Source organism: Oncorhynchus tshawytscha, linkage group LG20 (assembly GCF_018296145.1).
Source record: "Oncorhynchus tshawytscha isolate Ot180627B linkage group LG20, Otsh_v2.0, whole genome shotgun sequence".
NCBI lineage: Eukaryota > Metazoa > Chordata > Actinopteri > Salmoniformes > Salmonidae > Oncorhynchus > Oncorhynchus tshawytscha.
The window spans coordinates 35,256,699-35,276,342 of NC_056448.1; the positions used below are offsets into that span (position 1 = coordinate 35,256,699).

The 19,644-nt window shown below is 47.3% G+C and overlaps 1 pseudogene; it reads left to right on the forward strand.

The window, feature by feature from the left end:
* Window positions 1–19,644, forward strand: part of LOC112220118 — a 45,146-nt pseudogene that overhangs the window by 22,619 nt on the left and 2,883 nt on the right.

The following is a 19,644-nucleotide window of genomic DNA, read 5'->3' on the forward strand; positions in this document are numbered from 1 at the left end:
CCGACCCTCCATTCACCTGTCTGTCATGTAGGTTTCTGGTCCTTGCTTACAGGTGAGTGTGAACGCCACACCGCTCACCATCGAGAGGGGCGACAACAAGACGTCCCACAAGCCCCTCTACCTCAAGCAGGTGTGTCAGCCGGGACGCAACACCATCCAGATCACAGTCACCGCCTGCTGCTGCGTAAGTGGGGGATGCATGGGACATGTTTTGCATAGTGGGCAAAACTGTTTGCTTTAATGATGTCATGGTTCGGTGGTATACTGGTTCTATAAGCATGTTTTGTTAACGTCTTTATAAAATCTTTATCTGGTCAGAAAACCAAAATATGAGGTCTTAGAAACAACGTCTTGGTCTTGTCATGAAAAATCTTTCTTTACCTGGTTGTAACAGAGACTGGTTGGATGGAATCTGGTTTTATGATATCTTAACAACCAGTTTACAGCCAGAAAAGTACTTCACCTGGCAAATTTTGCATGCTGGATGTGCACATCTGTTGGTCTATAAGTGTTATGCAGGATCCAAATGAACCTCCCCCTGTCTCTCTCTCTCCCCCATCCCTTTCTTCTCATCTCACTCTGTCTCCCTCCAGTCCCACCTGTTTGTGTTGCAGCTGGTCCACAGGCCATCAGTACGCTCAGTTCTGCAAGGTTTAATGAAGAAGAGATTACTGCCCGCAGAGCACTGTGTGTCTAAGAGTGAGTGGAACACACACACACAAACACACACTTGATTGACTGCCTGGTTGGTGCTCAGAAAGACAGACTTTGTCGCAGTTCTCACCTATTTTCTGGCCTGCCTTGTCTCCTCCCCCGCCATGTCCCTCTCCTCAGTTAAGAGGAACTTCAATAGTGGGACCATCCCTGGAACCACAGGGCTGAACGGAGAGGATGGTGTGGAGCAGACAGCCATCAAAGTCTCTCTGAAATGTCCCATCACCTTCAGACGCATCCAGCTGCCCGCACGAGGACACGACTGTAGACATATCCAGGTGAGCGAGACACACGCACACTGGTGAAAACATACACATACTCCCACAAGAACTTACATACTATAACTCTAAACATCCAGGTGAGAGACTAGAGACACACACACACACACACACACACCCTAAACGTCTGTCTGTCTCTCTCCCTCTGCAGTGTTTTGACCTGGAGTCGTACCTGCAGTTGAACTGTGAGAGAGGGACCTGGAGATGCCCTGTGTGCAAGTAGGTTAACACAACCATTTGCTGTTTTTCCCATAGGTAGACCTGTTGTTTCTTAGTTAACCTGACCGTGTCTCCACTCCACAGTAAGAGCGCTCTACTGGAGGGACTAGAAGTGGACCAGTACATGCTGGGGATTCTAATTTACATACAGAAGTAAGTGTGTGTATGGGGGGGAGGGGTCATTCTATCCTTGTGGGGACCTAAAATCCCCCAAAGTCCCCACAAGAATGGTAAAACAAGGACAATTCTCCCTCGTAGGGACATTTCCCACATCCCCATGAGGACAAATGCTAGTTTAAGCTTAGGGTTTAGGTTTAGAGTTCCAGTAAGGGTGAGGGGTTCATGGTTAGGTCAGGTTAGGGGTGAATGGTAAGGGTTGTGTCAGGTTAGGGGTGAATGGTAAGGGTTGGGTCAGGTTAGGGGTGAATGGTAAGGGTTGGGTCAGGTTAGGGGTGAATGGTAAGGGTTGGGTCGGGTTAGGGGTGAATGGTAAGGGTTGGGTCGGGTTAGGGGTGAATGGTACGGTTTGTGTCAGGTTAGGGGTGAATGGTAAGGGTTGGGTCGGGTTAGGGGTGAATGGTAAGGGTTGGTTAGGGGTGAATGGTAAGGGTTGGGTCGGGTTAGGGGTGAATGGTAAGGGTTGGTTAGGGGTGAATGGTAAGGGTCGTGTCGGGTTAGGGGTGAATGGTAAGGGTCGCGTCGGGTTAGTTAGGGTCGGGGGGTGAATGGTAAGGGTCGGTTAGGGGGTAAATGGTAAGGGTCGTGTCGGGTTAGGGGTGAATGGTGAATGGTAGGGGTGAAGGTCGGGTTAGGTTAGGGGTGAATGGTAAGGGTGAATGGTAAGGGTCGGGTTAGGGGTGAATGGTAAGGGTCGTGTCGGGTTAGGGGTGAATGGTAAGGGTCGCGTCGGGTTAGGGGTGAATGGTAAGGGTCGCGTCGGGTTAGGGGTGAATGGTAAGGGTCGCGTCGGGTTAGGGGGGGTGAATGGTAAGGGTCGCGTCGGGTTAGGGGTGAATGGTAAGGGTCGCGTCGGGTTAGGGGTGAATGGTAAGGGTCGGGTTAGGGGTGAATGGTAAAGGTCGGGTTAGGGGTGAATGGTAAAGGTCGGGTTAGGGGTGAATGGTAAAGGTCGGGTTAGGGGTGAATGGTAAAGGTCGGGTTAGGGGTGAATGGTAAAGGTCGGGTTAGGGGGGTGAATGGTAAAGGTCGGGTTAGGGGTGAATGGTAAAGGTCGGGTTAGGGGTGAATGGTAAAGGTCGGGTTAGGGGTGAATGGTAAAGGGTTCGGGTAGGGGTGAAATGTCAGGTTAGGTTAGGTTAGGGGTGAATGGTAAAGGTCAGGTTAGGTTAGGGGTGAATGGTATGGGTCAGGTTAGGTTAGGTTAGGTTAGGGGTGAATGGTTAGGTTAGGGGTGAATGGTAAGGGTTGGGTCAGGTTAGGGGTTAGGAAAAAAAGAATGTGTGTCTGTGTACACATCCCCTACTACAGGGGTGTTCATATCTGGGCCTGGAGGACCAGACTACTGCTGGTTTTCTGTTCTACCTGAGAATGAATTACACCCACCTGGTGTCCATTTAAAAGGGAAGAATTAAAATACATCAGAAGTGGAACTAGCTTTGAGGTCTAGATCTGAATTTGCCTGTCCTATGTCCATTTTTAGTTCATTAACTTAGCCAGAATGAGGTCTAAAGTTAGGTGTCCTTGAAATGGGCCCTTCATCTTTCTCACCTTCTTTCTCTTCATTCACTAACCTTTCTCTCCTCCTCTTCCCTCCTCAGCTCGGACTATGAGGAGATCACCATTGATCCAGTGTGTGGCTGGAGGCCGGTGCCCATTAAACCAGACATCCACATAAAGGAGGAAGCAGACGGGCCTGTGTTGAAGCGCTGCCGGACGGTCAGCCCCAGTCACATGATGATGCCCAATGTCATGGAGATGATAGCTGCCCTGGGACCGGCCTCCTCGCCCTACCAGGGTCTACCACCTGGGGGCAGGAACACACCTGACTACAACAGCCAAGGTACGGAGGAGACAGGCACACACATTCAGTACCAGTCAAAAGTTTACACACCTACTCATTACAGGGTTTTTCTTAAGACATCAAAGCTATGAAATAACACATGGAATCATGTAGTTACCAAAAAAGTGTTAAACAAATCAAAATATATTTTATATTTGAGATCCTTCTTCAAAGGGTGGCCTTTGCCTTGATGACAGATTTGCACACTCTTGGCATTCTCTCAACCAGCTTCATGAGGTAGTCATCTGGAATGCATTTCAATTAACAGGTGTGACTTGTTAAAAGTTAATTTGTGTAATTTCTTTCCTTCTTAATGGTTTGAGCCAGTCAGTTGTGTTGTAACAAGGTAGGGGTGATATACAGAAGATAGCCCTGTTTGGTAAAATACCAAGCCCATATTATGGCAAGAACAGCTCAAATATTACTTTAAGACATGATGGTCAGGCAATACGGAACATTTCAAGAACTTTGAAAGTTTCTTGAAGTGCAGTCGCAAGTGCTATGATGAAACTGGCTCTCATGAGGACCGCCGAAGGAAAGGAGGACGGTTACCTCTACTGCAGAGGATAAGTTCATGAGATTTAACTGCACCTCAGATGGCAGCCCAAATAAATGCTTCACAGAGTTCAAGTAACCAACACATCTCAACATCAGCTGTTCAGAGGAGACTGCGTGAATCAGGCCTTCATGGTTGAATTGCTGCAAAGGAACCACAACTAAAGGACACCAATAAGAAGAAGAGACTTTCTTGGGCCAAGAAACACGAGCAATGGACAGTAGACCAGTGGAAAGCTGGTCTAATGGAAATTTTATATTTTTCGTTCAAACTGCTGTGTCTTTTTGAGATGCAGAATATGTGAACGGATGACCGCTGCATGTGTGGTTCCCACCGTGAAGCATGGAGGAGGAGGTGTAATGCTGTGGAGGTGCTTTGCTGGTGACACTGTGATTTATTTAGAATTCAAGGCACACTTAACCAGCACAGCATTCTGCAGCGATACGCCATCCTAGCTGGTTTGTGCTTAGTGGGACTATCAATTGTTTTTCAACAGCACAATGACCCAACACACCTCCAGGCTGTGTAAGGGCTATTTGACCAAGAAGGAGAGTAATGAAGTGCTGCATTAGATGACCTGGCCTCCACAATCACCCGACTTCAACGGTAGAAAAGGCCCATGGAGTTGGTAGAATAATCCTTTAATGCATTGCCATTTACTCAGCTGGGCCAGGGGCGCTTTAATTAGGTCAGGTGGAAATGTCTGACAGATCTCAACTCCATAAAAGGAGGAAATTGCCATCGCCTGATCTCGCTGCTTTCACTTCCTTAACTCCATCGGATCCAGAAGTTCTGTGCGTCCATGAATCCACCACAGACTACTCAGTAAATATACCACTTTATGGTTAAAGGAATTCCTGCCTCAGTCTCATCCATTCCTCTGACACGTGACCACCTGTTTACCTTCACTGTCAGTCATCCTACCTGTCCAGCTACCCACACAGATTCCACTAATCTTTCAATGGTCCTTCGAGCTGGATGATGACTGAACCAAAGACAGGTGAAAAGGAAATGGAGGCGGAGAGGGAAGAATTGTCTCCACTGGAAGGAAGAAGAGAGGAGGAGAGAGCAGCTGAGGGAAAGGTCTTGGAACAAAGGAAATATCCAGGAGCTAAGCCTAAAGCAACAAAGGCTTCATCCTCAACCACCAGTAGCACCAGAAGAACCAGGCAAGCACAGGAAAGGAGCAGGAAAGTGGTCTACATGAAGAACCTATGGAGGAGATAACTCCCAACGCACAGGTCGAACAGCTTCCTGAGGCAGGCTCCGCTCACCCCTTAACTAATGGGAAATCGTTGAAGCACTCCAGACGGAGTGGGAGTTCGACCAGTGGATACCCCTTTGGAAGTGGCCATGGCAGCCGCCATTCACTAGCCCTCAGTGATTCACAGACCGCTGTCCTACAAGAGAGGATGAAACTATTAGCTTTGGAGGAAATTGAGCGTCAGATTGAGGAGGAACGACAGGCTGATGAACGATGTCACCAATTGGATGTGCAGGCCCGTAGAGCTCTACAGGAACGGGAATTCATTGCCAAGGACCTGGCACAGTAGCGACGGCACCGTCAAGCCAGAAGGGAATTGGAGGAGGCACGGATGGTCTCATCCTTCCTGGAGAGGAACGAACAGGGAGTTGACCTGACCACCCCTCCACATGGACCTGACCTGTCTGCCCCTCTGGTACATTATGGCACACAGTCCCCGGAGGCTCCGGGATCAACAGCCAACACGGAGCACGGGAGACAGGCCGCTTCACCAACGCCCTCTATGCCAGTGACACAAGTTAGCATTCCTCCATCTGGACAAAGCATCACTCCTTCGCCTTTCCGCCAATTACTAACCAAGGCAAATCTTTCCTTTCGTCCAGGGCCAGGCCAGTCCTCAAATAACAGGTTGGAGGGCTCTCGCCCAATTCCGGCTGCCACAAATGGAGGGTCTGGGACAGTAGGGGACCGGGCCAATAAGGCCACAGTGGGCTCATCAGAAGTCCCGGGTTTATCCTTCACGCAACCAGAAGAGGGAGCCAACATTAAACTTCTAGTAGCCTCAGCCTATGGAATTCCCAGACCCAAACTGCCATACTTTGAAAACGGAAAGGAGAGTGAATTTGTCCTTTTGGAAATTGCATTGGAAAGCCTACTGGGTATTCACAGTCATCTGTCAGAACGCTACAAATACCAAGTACTAATGGATATACCAAATACCAAGTACATTTGCGGTTTCCCAGTGCATACAGGCTGGCCCAATCCTTTATGCACTCCGCAACACCATACACTGCAGCTCTCCAGGCCCTGAAGGCGAGATATGGTGAGCCACGTCAGCTAGTCCAGAATGAACTAAACAACATCCTGAACACGTCTCCAATTAAAATGGGAGACCATGCTGCCTTCCAAGAATTCTCCCTGGCTGTCCAATCCCTGACCTCGATGCTCCAATCCGTTGAAGGAGAAGACCGGAACGAGCTGAAATGTGGCTCCCACGTGGACAGGCTTCTTAGCAAACTTCCAGTGTACCTCAGAGAGAGTTTCATTGAACATTGTTTGAATAAGGGCATCCTGAAAGAGGGCTCGAGAAGCACCTATGCTCTTAGAGACCTGGCCGCATGGTTGGAGGTAAAGGCGAAGAGCATCGCTCACCAGGCCACAATCTCAGCCATAGCCACCGGGGGAAGGAAGGAGTTTGAACGCCAGGAGGGACAGAAAAGGCCAAATCCCACTACCATGTACTTAAATAGTGAGGCCGGGGAGGCACCCGGGAAGAAGACCCCTCTCAAGAGCAAGAACATCAAATTCCAGCATTACTGCCCATATTGCAATAGTAAGGGGCACTTCCTTGGCTCATGCCCCAGGGTAAAAAAGCTCACTCAAACTCAATTGAAGTCCTGGATCACTTCAGGCGAGCGATGCTACAAGTGTGCCCGTAGCCATAAGGCGGAGACCTGCACATTGAGGAAACCCTGCAACCGCTGTAAAGAAATCCATCTCACCGTGTTGCATGATCTAATTCCCCAGGCACAGAAGGAGCAGAGTATGCTCATGGTAGGAGCTGCAAAGGAGCTGTACCTCGACCAGCAGAACCGGTCTCCAAGGGTCATGTTGAAGGTGGTCAAGGTCACTCTGCAAAGTGAAGGGAGAAGCATTGATACATTCGCCATTCTAGATGATGGGTCAGAAAGAAGAATCATTCTCACGGCGGCCACCCGTCAGCTTAACCTGGAGGGGACCCCCGAGACATGATGGAACGGTGCGACATGATGTTATCCAAATGAAAGGCTCTGCTGTAACCTTTAGCATTTCACCTTCAGCAAACAGGGATGTGGCCTATAACATCACCAATGCCTTCACCCCACATATGCTCCCTCTAATTCTCTCTTTCTTTCTCTCTCTCGGAGGACCTGAGCCCTAGGATCATGCCCCAGGACTACCTGACATGATGACTCCTTGCTCTCCCCAGTCCATCTGACCGTGCTGCTGCTCCAGTTTCAACTGTTCTGCCTTATTATTATATGACCATGCTGGTCATTTATGAACATTTGAACATCTTGGCCATGTTCTGTTATAATCTCCACCCGGCACAGCCAGAAGAGGACTGGCCACCCCACATAGCCTGGTTCCTCTCTAGGTTTCTTCCTAGGTTTTGGCTTTTCTAGAGAGTTTTTCCTAGCCACCGTGCTTCTACACCTGCATTGCTTGCTGTTTGGGGTTTTAGGCTGGGTTTCTGTACAGCACTTTGAGATATCAGCTGATGTACGAAGGGCTATATAAATAAATTTGATTTGATTTTGATTTGATTTCACGGCAGATGGCTTGAATCTCGCAGCGCACTCCTGCCCGGTAAGTGTTCTACAGAAACAATATCCTCATTTACGAGGATTGCCTCTTCCTAACCTGGCCAGAGTAGCGCCACTTATCCTGATTGGGTCAGACCACCCACATCTCGTCACCCCGACTGAGCCTATACGAGCTGGACCAGAAGGAGGGCCCATTGCTGTCCATACATCCTTGGGTTGGGCTGTGCAAGGTCCATCCCATCTACTTCTCTCCACCCAAGCTGTACAGTCACAGCAAGTCCTCTTCACCAGAAGCAATCCAGATGCAGCCACTGACCTCCTTCGGAATGTTGAGATGCTCTGGAAGATGGAAACCTTCTCCAACCGGAAGGTACAGGAGGTCACTCGCTCGAAACATGACTCCTATGCATTAGACCTCCTGGAGAAGAGCACCACCACCACTGAAATGGATGGCGTTCGCAGGTATGCAACACCACTGCTACGGGTGCCCAACCATCCTCCTCTGGCAACCACGACACGGGCTGTACTCTCACTACTGCGTGGAACGGAGCGACGCCTGGTGAAGCTTGCAGAAGTTCATAACCGAGAGATTCATAACCTTGTGAAGGCAGGCTACGTCACGGAAGTGACAGCTCATGAAGAGGGAAACGCACTCCGTGAATCCTGGTATCTTCCTCACCATGTTATCCAGCAACATGGTGGGAAGTATAGACTTGTCTTCAACTGTTCATTCCAAGCTGCTGGTCAAAGCCTGAATGACTGTCTACTCCCCGGACCAACCTTAGGTCCTTCCTTGCTCGGTGTCCTTCTCCGGTTCCGGCAGCACTCTACAGCCATCAGTGGAGACATCAAAGCCATGTTTCATCAGATTCGTTTACTGCCTTCCGACACCACACTGCTCCGGTTCATATGGCGAGATATGGAACGAGATGCAGAGCCCACAATCTATGAATGGCAGGTACTCCCATTTGGCACCACCTGCAGTCCTTGCTGTGCCTTATACGCTCTGCAGAGACACGCACGGGAGCATCCAGACATTGACCCAGAAGTATTGGATTCAGTGGAAAATGCCTTCTATGTGGATAACTGCTTACAGAGCATCCCATCCACGGCTGAAGCGAAAGCACTCCTTGATAAAGTACGGAATCTCCTGTCCAAAGGGGGATTTGAGGTCCGACAGTGGGCTAGTAACTGAGCGGAGGTTATCCAGCACCTCCTGCCACAAGCTAGGTCCAGTAGCAGTGAACTATGGCTAACGCAGTCTGGTGCTAACCCAGAAGAGCCCACTCTAGGACTGAGGTGGAGCTGCATACCGGATACGCTGGGGTATAAGCACCGCTCATCCCTGAGTACCGAAACCCCCACTCTGCGCACCATCTATCGGACCCTGGCCAGTCAATATGATCCCCTTGGGTATATCCTGCCATACACAACACGGGCCAAAGTCTTAGTCCAGGACCTGTGGCAGACCAAGAGGGACTGGGATGAACCAATCCACCCGGCTGACCTAGTGGAACGATGGATCTGTTGGGAAACAGAGTTAACGGAGCTCTCTGATGTCCAAATGCCAAGATGTTACGTACCATCCTGTGCTGACCAACTGGGATCATGCCTGGAACTGCATGTGTTCTGTGACGCTTCGGAGCGAGCTTATGCGGCGGTTTCCTATTTTAGAGTGGCGGATAAGGCAGGCCACACCCATGTCTCCTTTGTCATGGCCAGGTCCAGGGTCGCACCCAAGAAGCAGTTGTCAATGCCTAGACTGGAACTCAGTGCTGCCCTTTCCGGAGCCCAGTTGGCCTCTACCTTGCGAGCCGAGCTCACCTTGCCAATCCAAAGGGTCATCTACTGGAGTGATTCGACCACTGTATTGACCTGGCTCAAGTCGGAGTCCTGCAGGTGTTCGTCGGAACTCGCATTGCGGAAATCCAAGACCTAACAGAAGTCCAGGACTGGAGGTATGTTGATAGCATAAACAATCCTGCTGATGACATTACTAGAGGTAAAACCCTTCAGGAACTGGCTCAACCCCATTGCTGGAGCTTGGGACCACCATTCTTGTCCCAACCAGAGAACGAGTGGCCGACAGCCCCCAGGCGTGCGGCCCCTCCGCCACCAACTGAAGCTCATGAGTTAAGGAAGTCCGCCCAATGCTACAGCATCTCTACGGAACCAACAACGGCTCTCCCTGACCTAACACAATCTCAAACACTGCCGGATCTGATCGCCGCCACAAACCAGACCTCAGATGGGGTGGCTTCTATACCCACCTCCCTCGCGGCAGAGACACTACTCCTCCAGCAAGCACAAGCAGTTCGCTTCCCTGAGGAGTTAAAAGCTCTGAAAGCCGGTAGGGAAGTGGCTAAGGACAGCCGTCTTCTCTCTCTTGCCCCAGAATATGATCCAATCCTTGGAGTGATCAGTGTCGGAGGGAGGCTGCGCCAAGCAGAGGTTTTGGACCCAGATGCTATCCACCCAATTATCCTTGACTCCAGACACCCTCGAGTTATGATGAGCGGCTTTTCCACCCAGGGCCAGACAGGGTCTATGGGGAGATAAGGCGGAAGTACTGAATAATTGGAGGACGAGGAGCCATTCGTAAGCACCAATACGACTGCGTAGAATGTCAGAAATGGCGGGCCGGAGCTACGGTGCCCAAAATGGCAGATTTACCCCCTGCTCGCTTGCGCCTCCTGAAACCACCCTTCTGGTCAACAGGAGTAGATTGCTTTGGCCCCTTGATCAAGTTAGGTTGTCATGTGGAAAAGCGCTGGAGCATTCTATTCAAGTGTTTGACAACCAGATGTGTCCACCTGGACCTACTGGAGAGTTTGGATACGGAAGCCTTCCTCATGGCCCCACGGCGGTTTATCTCCCGACGGGGGAAATCCTACGAGATCCTGGCTGACAGAGTTACGAACTTCAAGGCAGGAGAAGCCAGGTTGGAGGAAGCCTTCCAAGCCATGGAACCCAGCCTCCAGGATCAGCTGATGGACCAACAAATCTCATTCAAATTTAACCCTCCGGACGCTCCTCATTTTGGAGGAACATGGGAGCGAGAGATCAAATCTGTAAAGACGTCCTTACGAGTCGTCCTGGGGGAACCAAACTGTCTTGAGGACCGTCCTGATAGAGGTGGAAGGGATTCTGAACACCAAACCCTTGGGAAATCTCTCTGCAGACATCGCTGACCCTGATCCGGTTACACCGAATATGCTCTTGATGGGACGCAGAGATACGTCACTTCCTCAAGCCATGTATGCTGATACCAACCTCGTAGGCAGACGCCGGTGGCGACACAGCCAAATCTTAGCTGACCATTTTTGGGCCCGATTCATTCAGGAATACCTACCAAGTCTACAGCACAGAGGGAAATGGCGGAGAGAAATGGCCAGCCTGGAAACTGGCCATGTGTAATGATGGTGGACCCTCAGCTGCCTCGAGCCTCCTGGCCGGTGGGCCGTATAACTAAGACCATGCCTGGGACCGATGGTCGTGTTAGAGGAGTGGAGATCCAGGTGAAGAACCGGACATATATCCGGCCAGTTGCCCGACTAATTCCTCTCCCTGAGATGACAGAGGACGGGGAGCAATGAGCCTTTTTTGAGGAGTGTGGAATTTAACAAATTTCCGGGGTGGCTGTAGAAAAGGCCCATGGAGTTGGTGGAATAATCCTTTAATGCATTGCCATTTACTCAGCTGGGCCAGGGGCGCTTTAATTAGGTCAGGTGGAAATGTCTGACAGATCTCAACTCCATAAAAGGAGGAAATTGCCATCGCCTGATCTCGCTGCTTTCACTTCCTTAACTCCATCGGATCCAGAAGTTCTGTGCGTCCATGAATCCACCACAGACTACTCAGTAAATATACCACTTTATGGTTAAAGGAATTCCTGCCTCAGTCTCATCCATTCCTCTGTCACCTGACACGTGACCACCTGTTCACCTTCACTGTCGGTCATCCTACCTGTCCAGCTACCCACACAGATTCCACTAATCTTTCATCAACCCAATTGAGATGTTTTGGGATGAGTTGGGCCGCAGAGTGAATGAAAAGAAGCCAACAAGCGCTCCGCATATGTGGGAAGTCCTTCAAGACGGTTGGAAAAGCATTCCAGGTGAAGCTGGTTGAGAGAATGCCAAGAGTGTAAAGCTGTCATCAAGGCAAAGGGTGGCTACTTTGAAGAGTCTCAAATATAAAATATATACATTTTTGGTTACTACATGATTTCATATGTGTTATTTCATAGTTTTGAAATCTTCACTATTATTCTACAATATAGACAATAGTCAAAAATAAAGGCAAACCCGTGAATGAGTAGGTGTGTCCTATCTTTTGACTGGTACTGCACAGCAAATTAATTATATTGCCTCCTATTAGTTACAATTGAAATAGTTTTTTGCAACAGAAGACTTCCACCTGTGTCTGTCATGTGTTGTTCATCCAGCAGGTCAAGGATACTCCAGCCAGTCAGGCTTCTCTGAGTTCCCCAACACCCCTGGAACTCCAACCCTGAGAGACTTCACCTCCCCTGGACCACCTAACATCTACCAGCAGGACCAGGTAAACACACACACACAGATCCCCTCAGGCTACAGTGATATGGTTCAGGGGTAGATTCCATTTCAAGTCAGTCAGGGTCTGAAAGTGAATGGCCTAATGTCTGACTGGGTTAGAAAGGCAGTGAAGAAACACACACAAACACAGGGTCAAAGTACACACTGATGTTCCTACATCACAGGCTCCAATTAGGTCACTTAATGGTTAACAGCGGAGCTGAACGAGATGGGTGAACATGAAAGTCCAAATGGACCCTGAAATACTTCGAAAGCATTGGCAAAAAATGTTATCCTGAAACAAGCACTTAATCTTCTAATTTATTTTCCATTATATTTTCAGTTAATGGAATTAATTAGTTTGATTTGATACAATTTGAAATGCATATAAAGTTGTTTCAGTCCAGGAAAGTGAACTATACACATGATGTTTATCTGTTCGGAATGTGAACCACCCAATATTCTGGGTGCCTTGTCTTAGACTTCCCATTATCTCCCTTGGATTTACTAAATGATGTGCACAGGGCTCTACAGTGTGACCATTTTACTCGCATATGCGCCTAAATATTTTCCTGTGTGACCTAGAATTTGTGTTTAGGTGCACCTAGAAAGATTGAAGGATTCTAGATGTAATATCTCGAATATTTTTCATTGTGCTCCTAAATTACTGTGCGCCTACATTATTCAGCTTTTGCACACACGTGCTTCTTGTAAAAATAAATGTAAAAAGGGTCAGCGTAAGTGTGATACATCCACTAGAATAATATATTTAAGCAATATACAACGGGTGCGTCTAATCCTGAATTCTCATTGGTTAAACCGCATTCCAGCTGGTTTCTATTCCACAAGTAACCACTGGCTAAATCTATGACGTTAAAATGCCTATTTAATCTGTTCCATCAGACTTCGCAATCCACTGTCTCATCAACCCAGCCAAGCAATTTATCAACTTGATCTCCGCTATAAAAATAATCTAGACATTTTCTCACATTTCTTCTAGACTAATATTTAGGTTTCAACAGCTGAAATACGTATAAACCTTGCTATCTGTCTCTCTGACATTTGCAACATTGTTTCAATATTCAAATTCGGTCTGAACAACAGTGTCCTGGCAAGCACATTTTCTATGCCAGGTGAAATCGTGTATCATTGGCTCATTGTTATGGATTTACAGTGCCTTCAGACTCCTTTTAATATACTTTTTGTTGTTGAATAAAGCTGTATGTTAAACCATTCTCATCAATCAACACAATACCGCATACTGACAATGTGAAAACAGTTTTTATTTTTTTTTATTTTACATATGTATTAAAAATAAAAACAAACCTTATTTACATAAGTATTCAGCCCCTTTGCTATGAGACTCAAAATTGAGTTCAGGTGCATCCTGTTTCCATTGATCATCCTTGAGATGTTTCTACAACTTGATTGGAGTCCACCCGTGGTAAATTCAATTGATTGGACATGATTTGGAAAGGCACACACCTGTCCATATAAGGTCCCACAGTTGACAGTGCATGTCAGAGCAAAAACCAAGCCATGAGGTCGGTACCAAAAAATGTCTGCAGCATTGAAGTTCCCCAAGAACACAGTGGCCTCCATTTTTAAATGGAAGAAGTTTGGAACCACCAAGACTCTTCCTAGAGCTGGCCGCCCAGCCGAACTGAGCAATCGGGGGAGAAAGGCCTTGGTCAGAGAGGTGACCAAGAACCCGATGGTCACTCTGACAGAGCTCCCAGAGTTCCTCTGTGGAGATGGGAGAACTTTCCAGAAGGACAACCATCTCTGCAGTACTCCACCAATCAGGCCTTTATGGTAGAGTGGCCAGACGGAAGCCACTCCTCAGTAAAAGGAACATGACAGCCCGCTTGGAGTTTGCCAAAAGGCACCTAAAGGACTCTGACCATGAGAAACAAGATTCTCTGATCTGATGAAACCAAGATTGAACTCTTTGGCCTGAATGCTAAGCGTCATGCCCTTCGGCGAACCTGTCAACATTGCTACGGTGAAGCATGGGGGTGGCTGCATAATGCTGTAGGGATGTTGTTGTTTTTTAGCTGCAAGGACTGGGAGACTAGTCAGAATCGAGGAAAGGATGAACGAGGCAAAGTACAGAGAGATCATTGATGAAAACCTGTTCCAGAGCACGTAGGACCTCACTGGGGTGAAGGTTCACCTTCCAACAAGACAACAATCCTAAGCACACATCTAAGGCAATGCAGGAGTAGCTTCGGGACAAGTTTCTGAATGTCCTTCAGCGGCCCTGCCAGATCCCGGACTTGAACCTTATCTAACATCTCTGGAGAGACCTGAAAATAGCTGTGCAGCTATTTCAACCTGATGCAGAGAAGAATGGGAGAAACTCTCCAAATAAAGGTGTGCCAAGCTTGTGGTGTCATACCCAAGAAGACTTGAGGCTGTAATTGCTGCCAAAGGTGCTTCAACAAAGGCTGTAACGTAGCAAAATGTGTGAAGTCAAGGGGTCTGAATACTTTATGAATGCACTGTATCCAAACAAATTTCACTAGAAAAGAGCTTATGCAAATTCAGCTACTTTGTTGTTATACTGGCTGCACTGTTTGACGTGACTAAGTTAGCTGTAGTTAGCCAATAGAACAAACGACCATCAGGCTTGGGTAGCAACCCTAGATTTGTGTCAGGACTGTATCTTGTGGAAAGATTAAATAGTATGAATAAATTCATCAAAATATTTTTTTTAATGAAAATGTTAATCAATATTTGAACATGTTGTATAAAAGTGATAGTGCCCCCGAAGCTGATGTTTGCTGGATATATTGGCATGTTTTGCCTGCCCTTGACTTAGTCTCGGGCTGAACAACACCCATGCCAATATATTCTCCAAACACCGGCTTCTCAGGTATCATCACTAAAGTAAGGCCTGAGTGGGTATGCTATCTGTCCAATATACCACGGTTAAGGGCTGTTCTTTTGCACGACGCAACAGAGTGCCTTAATACAGCCCTTAGCCGTGATGTATTAGGTGTCTTAATGCTATTATAAGCTGGTTACCAACGTAATTAGAGCAGTGAAAAAATATATTTTGTCTTACCCGTGGTATACGGTCTGATATACCACAGCCAATCAGCATTCAGGACTCGAATCACCCAAGTTTTTATAATATCCTATATATTATACTACCAGCCTGTACCGTTGACACCAGGCAGGATGGGCCATGGATTCATGCTGCTTACGCCAAATCCTGACTCTACCATCAGCATGATGCAACAGGAACTGGGATTTGTAGTACCAGGCAACAGCAACAAACAATTCCACTCAATGAATTGTCCAGTGTTGGTCATTGTGTGCCCACTGGAGCCGCCACTTCTTGTTTTTAGCTGATAGGAGTGGAACTCGGTGTGGTTGTCTGCTGCCCAACCGTGACAAAGACTAACGAGTTGTGCGTTCCGAGATGATGCTCTGCATACCACCGTTGTACTGTGCTGTCATTTGCCTGTTTGTGGCCCACTTGCACACAATTCTTGCCATTCTCCTTCAACCTCTCATCAACACACTGTTTTTGCCCAAAGGACTGCCGCTGACTGGATGTTTTTTGTTTGTCACGCTATTCTCTGAACACCCTAAACAATGTCATTCGTGAAAAGCCCAGGAGGCTGGCTGTTTCTGGGATACTGGATCTGGCGCACCTGACACCGACGATCATACCACACTCAAAGTTGCTTAGGTCACTCGTTTTGCCCATTCGTACGTTTAATCAAACAGTGACTGAATGCCTCGATGCCTGTCTACCTGCTTTATATAGCAAGCCGTGGCCACCACGTGGCTCACTGTCTAGGAGCGAATCATTTTTGTGAACGGGGTTGTATACCTAATGAACTGGCCACTGAGCTGCTTATTATTATTATAATTGTGTGTGTGTGTGTGTGTGTGTGTGTGTGTGTGTGTGTGTGTGTGTATGTATGTATGTATATACACACACAGTGGGGAGAACAAGTATTTGATACACTGCCGATTTAGCAGGTTTTCCTACTTACAAAGCATGTAGAGGTCTGTAATTTTCCAGAAAATCACATCGTATGATTTTAAGTAATTCATTTGCATTTTATTGCATGACATAAGTATTTGATACATCAGAAATGAGAACCTAATATTTGGTACAGAAACCTTTGTTTGCAATTACAGAGATCATACGTTTCCTGTAGTTCTTGACCAGGTTTGCACACACTGCAGCAGGGATTTTGGCCCACTCCTCCATACAGACCTTCTCCAGATCCTTCAGGTTTCGGGGCTGTCGCTGGGCAATACGGACTTTCAGCTCCCTCCAAAGATTTTCTATTGGGTTCAGGTCTGGAGACTGACTAGGCCACTCCAGGACCTTGAGATGCTTCTTACTGAGCCACTCTTTAGTTGCCCTGGCTGTGTTTCGGGTCGTTGTCATGCTGGAAGACCCAGCCACGACCCATCTTCAATGCTCTTACTGAGGGAAGGAGGTTGTTGGCCAAGATCTCGCTATACATGGCCCCATCCATCCTCCCCTCAATACGGTGCAGTCGTCCTGTCCCCTTTGCAGAAAAGCATCCCCAAAGAATGATGTTTCCACCTCCATGCTTCACGGTTGGGATGGTGTTCTTGGGGTTGTACTCATCCTTCTTATCCTCCAAACACGGCGAGTGGAGTTCAGACCAAAAAGCTCTATTTTCGTTGCATCAGACCACATGACCTTCTCCCATTCCTCCTCTGGATCATCCAGATGGTCATTGGCAAACTTCAGACGGGCCTGGACATGCGCTGGCTTGAGCAGGGGGACACTGCGTGCGCTGCAGGATTTTAATCCATGACGGCGTAGTGTGTTACTAATGGTTTTCTTTGAGACTGTGGTCCCAGCTCTCTTCAGGTCATTGACCAGGTCCTGCCGTGTAGTTCTGGGCTGATCCCTCACCTTCCTCATGATCATTGATGCACCACGAGGTGAGATCTTGCATGGAGCCTCAGACCGAGTGTGATTGTCCGTCATCTTGAACTTCTTCCATTTTCTAATAATTGCTCTAATAATTGTGCTAACAGTTGTTGCCTTTTCACCAAGCTGCTTGCCTATTGTCCTGTAGCCCATCCCAGCCTTGTGCAGGTCTACAATTTTATCCCTGATGTCCTTACACAGCTCTCTGGTCTTGGCCATGGTGTCCGATCTGTTTGATTGAGTGTGGACAGTTGTCTTTTATACAGGTAATGAGTTCAAACAGGTGCAGTTAATACAGGTAATGAGTGGAGAACAGGAGTGCTTCTTAAAGAAAAACTAACAGGTCTGTGAGAGACTGAATTCTTACTGGTTGGTAGGTGATCAAATACTTATGTCATGCAATAAAATGCTAATTAATTACTAAAAATCATACAATGTGATTTTCTAGATTTTTGTTTTAGATTCCATCTCTCACAGTTGAAGTGTACCTATGATAAAAAATTACAGACCTCTACATGCTTTGTAAGTAGGAAAATCGGCAGTGTATCAAATACTTGTTCATTCATATATATGTATATCTATATGAATGAATAGGTATTTGATACACTATCGATTTTGCAGGTTATATATATGAATATGAGAGAGTATGGGGAAAAGCAGCCAACAGGTGCTCAGCTTATGAGGGAACTCCTTCAAGACTGTTGGAAAAGCATTCGTCATGAAGCTGGATGAGGGAATGCCAAGAGTGTGCAAGCCGTCATCAATATATTTTGATTTAACACTTTTTTTTTGGTTACCTCATGAATCCGTATTTGTTATTTTATAGTTTTGATGTCTTCACTATTATTCTACAATGAAGAAAATAGTAAAAATAAAGAAAACCCCTTGAATGAGTAGGTGTCCAAACTTTTGACTGGGACTGTATATTATGCTATATGTAATACTGCCGTTAACTTCAATGGAATGTGCCCTTATCCGATGCACACTTGTTAGGACTAAATTCTCTAATATATTATAATTGCATAGCATACTTTTAAATATGTACATATTGGACATCTTAAAGTGTCTGACAAGCAGTGACTAAAAGTAGCAGTAGTATGGTAATGGAGTATCTCCTGAGAATGTGTCCAATATCAGATGACTATCTCGTGCTTCCAATTACACACACAGAGTACGTCCCAAATGGCACCCTATTCCCTATAGTACACTACATATGAACAGAGCCCTACAGCCCTGGTCAATAGTAGTGAACTATATAGGGAATTGGGTGCCATTTGAGATTCAACCATTGACTCTTCTTGACACAGTAGAGTAGTAAGTCAGAGACACTCAAACACTGTCTTGCTGTGGTTCCAATGGTGCAGTTGGTTAGAGAATGGTGCTTGAAACGGTAGTTAGGTGGATCCTGAGTAGGGTGAATATCGTGTGTTTGTGTTCACCGTAAGTGGCTTTGAATAAAGGCATCAGCTGATTGACCATGTTACATTAGTTTTGCCTGAAGCTACTTTCTGTGCGTGCGCACGTTTATATAAAGTGATGTATTTATCGAAGTTCTCTAAGAGTGACTGTCATGCCCTTCTGGCTTGTGTGTACAGTGAAGAGCCTTTTGACTGGGCCTGGAGAAGACAGCATTTACACACACACACACACACTCTTACAAACACACACACACACACCTGCAGGCGCTCACGCCTGTCACAGACAGCTGCTCAGCTGTCCAAGAAAGTATTTTAGAGAGGGCACAAAGCATCCACCATTCCTCCTCTTCACTTCTCTCTCTCTCTTGTCACACACACAGACTGTGGAGAAAAAGTTGTGAAGGATTCATTCGCACCTGCCCTGAACGTAACCTCCAAATAACATCATACAATGTGAAACTCGATGTTCTCTTTCTCCCTTCCTATCCCTCTCTTCCCCTTCTCTTTCGCTCTCCATCAGATGTCCCACTCTGGCCGTATGGACCCTTCCCATAATGCCCTGCAGCAACAACAGCAGCAGCACCAGCAGGGTGTCCACGGTAACCAGAGTATCGGAGGCGGCGTTGGCGGACAGATGCAGCAGCGGAACTCCAATACCCAGAATGCCCGGCTGCAGACGGAGGGTTCGTTCGGCCTGGGTGGAGCGGGAGGAGGAGAGGGAGCGGATCACACCCTGGACGTAAGTCACTACCTTAGCCCTGTCACACCCATATGGAAATGGTGTCTGATACCGATAACTGATATTTTCTAGACACAATGATAGCCGATACAGATATGGCAAAAACAAGTTTTCTCCTTGTGAGATTGGGCAACCGCTGCGATAGAAAACATCCACTTTGCAAATCTGTAAGGTACACATTGGTTTGGAAATGCAACACCAATGAGGAAGTGGTTATGATTCATGCAGGTTTAAGTTAAGTGTGTACATGTGATGCATGCGATGCCATTACCAAGTCCTATATTGGGCATACATCCTAAGTGATATTTCTGGTGGGACATTGGATCTGGGCCCATGTGGGTGGTTTTATACTAACCCCCACCCTCCCTCTTTCACTGGGGACGGGGTGAACCGGTTGCAGGGGAGGAACTTCCACAGAT